Source organism: Phasianus colchicus, chromosome 5, assembly GCF_987193195.1.
Source record: "Phasianus colchicus chromosome 5, bPhaCol1.hap1.1, whole genome shotgun sequence".
Lineage (NCBI taxonomy): Eukaryota > Metazoa > Chordata > Aves > Galliformes > Phasianidae > Phasianus > Phasianus colchicus.
In genome coordinates, this window is record NC_143440.1 from 48,164,992 (window position 1) to 48,172,769 (window position 7,778).

The following is a 7,778-nucleotide window of genomic DNA, read 5'->3' on the forward strand; positions in this document are numbered from 1 at the left end:
AATCACACACAAAAATTTGCACAGACAAATCTTATTGTCTGTCACTTACGATGATATCTGATTAGCAAAAAACAAATAAAGGGATGATTTTTATGTACACAAAAAAATTGCCTGACTGAACACAGTTACTTAGGAAGCTGAGGAATGATAATTTTGTTATGACCCATATTGTAGAAAGCTTTTCAGTTTGCTTGTAAAAGAAGAAACAAAATACATTAAATAATTTTGGAATTGAACATGTTACAATACAAAAATGTCACAAAGTTAAATGTGCATTGAAACATATTTTCACTTACTCTGAATTACAATTGTATTCAGATAATTTTTTCAGTTGAATACATGGATTAAAGTTTATTCCTTCCATTTTAAGATCATTAGAATAATGCTCCATTTCTCTTATGTGAACACATTTTTAGATAGCTAAGATCGCATTTCTATTCTATGAATGTTTCAGTGTTTTAAAATAATGTTGATATTTAGGATCATTTTAAAGCTTTTTTAAAGCAACATTTTATCATGCTTCTGTTCTTTCCAGGAAAAGTTGTGACAACTGTAGTGCTTTTAAAATTTCTACTGTGTCCTGTATGATCAGTGCTAAAGTCCATCTGTTTTCCTAGCAATGTATATGATATATTCCTATATATTATTGTATACTTGCTATGAATGGTTTCTGAAACTCATTGGCCTGAAATACCTTAAGCCAAACAAGGGGAACAGGGCAATTCAGATTGAGTGTAGCCAGGCTGTCACTAACAAGCAGAGGATAAGTCTGTTGTCTTACTCAGCACACAGCCATTCAGCTCTCCTTGCACTGTTCGCAACCCCCCTGCCTGTATGTTGCTCTGGTATGTGCCAGATAACTTGTGTGTATAGTATAATAGTTGGAGAGGCATAGCACATTATAGGTTCCCATAGTGCTGCCAGCTCCCCATGTGCAGGGGTGTTGTGCTCCAGCTGAGCTCCCGATGTTACCTCACACCCGCTCCCTGCACGTTCCTGAAGAGAGGGTATGAAGGACTCTAGTCATCATTCTCCACTGCTGGTTATGCTCTCTCAACTCTGAACAGGTGAAGTTTAGGATGTTCCTTGTAGTCAGAGCCCTGATCTCATCCTGCCTAGTGTACCTCTTTGATGGGGATACCATTCTACTCAAAGGCAGAGCTCCCCTGCCTCTCACAGTGATTTTTTCCAATGTTTTTTTCTGTACCAGCCAAAATCTTGTTTCTTTCAGAGGTGAAAATTAAGAATAGGAGTGTACATAAGGCAAGGGATAAAAGAGGGGCGGAAGGAGAGAGGACTGATGCTGGGAAGTATAGGTGAAGAGCAAGAGGAATACAGGACATTTATCAGAAAGATGAAGCTGAAAGGCATGTAAATCCAGTTAGCAGCTTGAAAACAGGTAGCTACATTAAAGGAAGTGGAAATAAAGTCAATTAGTGGCAGGAGGCATTAGTTGGGGGTGTCAGCTGGAGAACGGTGACTAATTTGATATAGGCTAATCACATCGTTTGGCCATTTGATTACCAATTCAGATCCAAATGCCAGTCCTTCTCAGACAGTCACTTCAGTTAAGAGGATAGCTGGACTAATCGTGAGATTTGAGCCATTCCTTAATTGAAATTAGTTGAAAACGTCTATGACGTGATCTAAAACATAAGATGTAAGTAGTTGGTAAGACGTGGTGTGAAATGTGGCTGTGCTGGGAAGCTGAGGATTCAGCAGGAAGGTCTAGGCTATCTAGGAACATGCATGGCAGTCACACGCCAGTGCACCAAGAGCCTGTGGAAACCCTTCCCTATCTGCTGTGCTCTGAGCTCAGAGATAGTTGCAGTCTAATTCTCTGGTGATAGTTGTTCCTATTTGGATGAAATGGGACAAGAATGCTGGAGATCAGATTGCTTTCCAGAAGCTAGCCAATGAAGGTGAGCTAATACACATCTGAAGGTTGTGTATTCCTTATTCTGTTCAAAAAAGTCTGGGAAGTGCCTTTGGCATTGTTTGCTGTCTGACATTAATAGGAATGAATAGTTAGAGGAAAAGCAGGTTAAACAGGAGACACATAGTGATATTTTTTTTCTGACAATCTGTAATTTTGCAATTTCCTGAATCAGAGGTTATGTTCAGATTTAAGAAACTATCCTTCTCAAATTTGTCCAATCCTTTAATTTTTCTTAATTCTCTAAGCATTTTTGGCCTTTTATAACCATCTAACAGCAGAAAGTTGTACAATTATATTCTCTGTGGAAAAAATCTCTTCCTCTACTGTAAATGTGGTCTTTACTTATTTGTTCCGGTGCCCCTTCCTTCTAATACTGTAGGAATGGGAAAAATCAATGACTACATGCTTTCTCTGGGCCATTTGTGATCTTACACCTCTCTGTCAATTTCTCCTCAATCATACATCTTTCGCATTGAAAGATGTTAATTTTCACAGACATCCTTTGTTCTTAGCCATGCTTCCCTTCTCTGTAGCTTTTCTATCTCGTTTTTGACTTGATAAAATACAAATATTTTTCAAAATATTTTAATAATTATTTCTCAACATATAATAATAATTTATAATACTAATATATATAATATATAATTTTTAAAATAATATCCAAAATATTTTAATAATATTTTTTTCAACCTTAGCTCCATTTTCTATCTGATCATTGTTGGTATATGTGATGCATAACAAGAAAGGACTACCTGCAGGAGAGGGTTTCTCCAGCTATTTTGTCACTGCTTTCCTGAAAGAGGTTTGTCAGTTTGGAGATAACCTCAAGGGCTGGAGACAATGAGAGCGCTGTCCAATCCATAGGCATAATTTCAACTGTCTGTGATCTATTAAGTGGAATAAGAGTGTGCAGCATGTATCTTCTTTGAAGGACCTATTATCCGTTACACTGTCTGTAATCACACAAGCCATGCATTAGCAAGAATTTGTACATTGTTATGAAGATAAACAGCCACAATGAAATACTATGAGTTAAGCATGTGCTTAACTGTTCTGCTAAACTCTTAAATCACTGACATGAAAGGTGGACAAGAAAGCAGAGGGTGGGAGAGGTTTAGTTCCTGCTTGCTAAATATCATAAGAGCAGTCAATGCCAAATAGAAAATCACTTTCAAAGCATCTCCATATGTAAGATTGCTGTTTCTACCTACGCCAGAGCTGAAATATAATCTGATATCTTTCTCTTCTCATGTAGGAATGAATATCAGCTGGGAACAGAAGTACAAGTGGGGAAAAGAAAAAAAAAAGTGATCCTCAGCAATTTTTGTAAAGACTTTATATTTTTAAGTTGGTCTGGAGATCATCAGGATGGGACCTCAGCACCAGCAACCTCCAACAGACTGCAGTGGCTCAGCCTTTAATATACTTCCACCCCTGTGTGTTATACAGCCGTGATACTGAACACACAAGGCAGACAGCTGCCCTGAGGCATTCTCCGTAAAAACTTTCATATCACAACAGAACTGAACGTACCATTATAACACCATGTCTCCTCTTCTTCACGGTAAGAATTGTTCTGAGAACCAGGCAATGTCATGGAAATGTTATAATAGACACATCCAGAATATATGGGTGAGTTAGTTGTCCCCGGTGATATATTTGAGCTGTTCCTTCTACGATACATTGAGTAGGTTAAATATAATTAACACTGGTCAAAGGATCTTTTACTTTACATACTTTATGAACATATTACCTCAATTATCAAGGAAGGAAAAGGGCAAGTTTATTTCTTAATATCTGCTGGTATAAGCTCCTCTAAGTAATTTCCATCGCAACATGAATTTTTTCTCTCCAAGAAGCATGAATATTTTTTCTCTCCCTAAATCCCATAATTGTTTTATTGCTACATTAAAAAATGTAAATAATCATTCCCATCCCCATAATAAATTAGACGCACCCTGTCTAGCTCTGAAAATGAACATTTCAATATCTTCAGACACACAATGACATCATATCAATATTTAAAATCATTTTATGCATGTATTCCAGGTTGTCCAACTTCATTAAGGGCATTCATCAGCCCTCCGGCTACACTGTATTCCCACCGGAGTTGTAGGCCTCAGGCCCTACCAAACAGAAATTTAAACTAACTTGCCTTTTTAATTCACATTATTCTCAAATATTCTCTTTTTTAACCCCCTGCCATGACTAAGGCATTTAGACCTGGCTATGATTTTGTGCACATCGACATTTAACAGACAAAATCCCCATTTTTATGTCAGAACTTGAATACATGAAAATAATAGTCTTTCCCCTTTAATTTCCCTCCTTCTCTTTCCCCTTCCACTCCCATTTCCTGGGTGCAGTAACAGCTGGGCTTTTTTTAATCCTTATGCTAAGTTAATAATTTGATATACAGGTTGATAGGATGTGGAATGTTGGGTTTTTATATTTAAAAATTTACAAGCATTTCAAACATATTAAGTTCCGTTATTTTCCTCTCTATTTCCAAAATAATAATAGAAAAACCCTTCTTGATCTATTTTTTATACTGCTGAGGATATGCAGCATGAATATATATCTTTGCTAGTGGCATCAAATGCTGTTGTATTAGTACAAAACTATTCTTTCTCCACAAACAAAATAAACAATCTTTCCGTTGTTCTGCTCTATGAGATGGCTGTGTATCTGCTCCCCAGTGACTTTCAAAATTCCAGAGTAAAACTTTCACACATTACACAGGACAGGAAAGATAAAATTGTGATATCAATTTTTTTTATTTTTATTTGTTTTTGCCACTGGCCAGACAGCGTAGATTTCGTTGCAGCCTCTGATTTATTCTCCCAGATTTGTGTGACAAGGATTCAAGTATCCATCACTTGTTACAAAAGAGAATGGAAGCATATGAAACTGGCCAAGCTAATTTAATCTGCATCTAAGGATGGAGTATACCTGGAAGAGATATTGGAGCTGGAAAAATTAAAAAACTGGCTTAGTATTGGTTAGTGTTTTTTTGGTCTCCATCAAAAATGTTCTGAGTATGTCATAATGTTATATGTGGAGAAAACTGAAAGGTTTGTGCTGATAGGTTATGACCCATTTTTTTTTCCAAAAACAAAAGGGGAAAGAAGAAGGAATTAGAAGAAGAGGAAGAAAAACAGTAACTGCAGGACCAGCTTTTGGTTCTTTTTTTTCATAGATTACATTTTATTTTTTTTTAAACCACTTAAACCCTCAATTTCCATCTGATCTCTACAACTCTCTTGCCTCTCCTGTTCTTCCTTATTCCAGTGCTCCTGCAGCCACTTTTTCTTTATGTCACTTCAACCCTTTTTTTTTTTTTTTTTTCCATTTTCTTTCTTTGGCTTTTACAGACTTCTGGATAGAAGACCTCTCTTAGTTGAAACGCACAATGCTGCCTGTCAAAGTAAGGGAAGTTCTGCATGCCCCAGTTACTTGGGGTTCCTTTGGCACAGGTACAACTAATGAAGAGCTACATTTTGTCTTTCTAGAGGGAAGCAAATGCTATTTCTACTGTTGAGGTCCCACTCACTGAATCTAGAGGATCAGATTCTCAAAGTCATAAATCCACAGACAGATTCAGCTTCTTAAGTCCAAAGACAGCTGTTTGAACACACAGTTCAAGGCAAGTGGTAGCATATCAGGGGAGACCATAACACCATTCCTTACCATAGCTAAGAAGCTGCCAGAAATCCTCCCACTGTAACCCAGAAAGTTCCACAGTGATTTTTTTTTTTTTTTTAATTTAATTATCATCAAACTTACTCCTTTAAAAATACTCAGGAAGATATTCAATTCTGTAGCCATGAGATGCTCTGAATCATTTTGTCTCCCATCTCTCTCTCTTTTTTTTTTCTTTTTTTTTTTTTAATAATGTTTATCCTCTTTGTGGTGGAATCTGCTTTGCCAGGCACATGCAGGCATCTTCTCCTGTAGGGTTAATCTTGAGGACAGTCCTAGAGAAGTGCATTTTGACTGGATGGCTGTCACCAGCAAGCAAAGGCATGCTGGAGCCTTCTGGTTCCCTCTCAATAGTCACTAGCCAACCTGATTTTGTAAGAGTTAGAAATGTTAAAAGAGACTATGGGTATTCTACCTGGAGATTATCTAGTGATGTGGCCCTTTCTGCACAGCAGGAGATCCTTGCAGCCAGATCCTATTTTGGGAGGGCAAGCTAATCCTAACAATTCCATTGCCAACCAAACCCAATCTGAGGACAGTGGATGGAAAAGAGAAGGTGTTTGAGATAGAGAATGTCCCTGTCTGTTCATGTAGATCATTGGGAAGGGTGATGGTGGTGAAGGGAGTCAAGATTAGATTTCTGGACACTCTGCAGTGAGTTATATAAATAACGAAAACAGAAGAGGAGAAAGGGAACGTGAAAATATGAGATCTTTTTTCCCCACAGGATGTGGGAATAGGCCTTTGAAAACAGAACTGGGAAGGAAAAGAATAAGCATCAGAGATAATGAAGAGATAAAGCAAAAGATAGAAAAGAAGAGATGTAGTAAAAGGGCAAACAGATAAATAACAGAGAGGAGGAGACACAGCAATAAAAATGAGGAAAAGAATTAGAATACTAGGAAAAAAAAATGCAGATTCAAAACCAAAAATAAATGAGAATAAAGATGATGGAAAAGAAGATATCAAAAATAAAAAAGGATTTGATAAAGAAATAAATGTATAAAATATGTACGCTAATTAAAAAAAAAAAAGAGTAATTTTATGGAGATGGAGAGAATGAGAATGAGAAACAGGGAAACTTTCAATTTTGTGAAGTACTAGAAATGTATGCATAAAAAGTGCTATATAAAACTTTTTAATACTGTTTATTATGTTTTTCTTGCCCACTTTTCTTATGTTGTAATAAACATATATATATATATATATATGTTTTGTTACTGTATACATTAACTGTAATGAAAGGAAAGCCAAAAGACATCTGTAGTTTACTATTTATTGCCCCTTTCTCATTGGAAGATCTTCAGCCCGATGATGATGTAAACCTTAGAAGAGGACGAAGCCATTTGTGATACTCTTTTATGTAATGAGGTTATGTTTTATGTTTGCAAATGGACTCCTATTTTTCCATATCTTTGCTGCTTTCCATATCTTATCCTCGTAACTGGGACCTACATAGTACAAATGAAAGAATTTGGATGATGAAGCAACCTTTTCATCAGGGGCTTGGGCTCCATGTCCACTCTGTGTCAGGAAAGGTACATCCCACAATGGTAATACCCATATCAGTTATTGACAAGCTTCTCTCTCCATGAGATTGCATGCATCATGTGGAGTAGCCTTTTGGGTCAGGCTTGATGTACAATGGCAGAGGAACAAGTATGGGGGAAGGTGCAGTGCCAGACTACACTGTGTCTGGCTAAGGCCAGTGCTTTTTACTCCCTTATTTTCATGAACACATAATTCATTCATAAATTTTTAAAGGAGTAAGAATCATTGTTTAATGAACTTCTGTGAAAAAAACAGAGAAGGGATGAAAGAAAAGAAAGTCTGTGAGCTACTTACTCCCTAGACTTATGACCTGCGTAACTCCAATCATTGTGTTATTTAGATGCCTTTGTATTTAAACAGCATTAAATTTGTATGCTCCCATACGGTTGAGTTGCTACTTTTATTTTTTTATCCACACAACTGGGATTCTCTGAGGGGACATGATGGGTCAGGAGGAGGAGGGAGGGTGAGGACAGCCATCTCCAAAATGATGTGCCTTTCCGGCTCTATGCTGGTTGCACTCAAGCAGGTACAAGATGACAGGAATCAGTGGTGGCAGCCATGCGAATGAGGTCAGAGTTGGCTC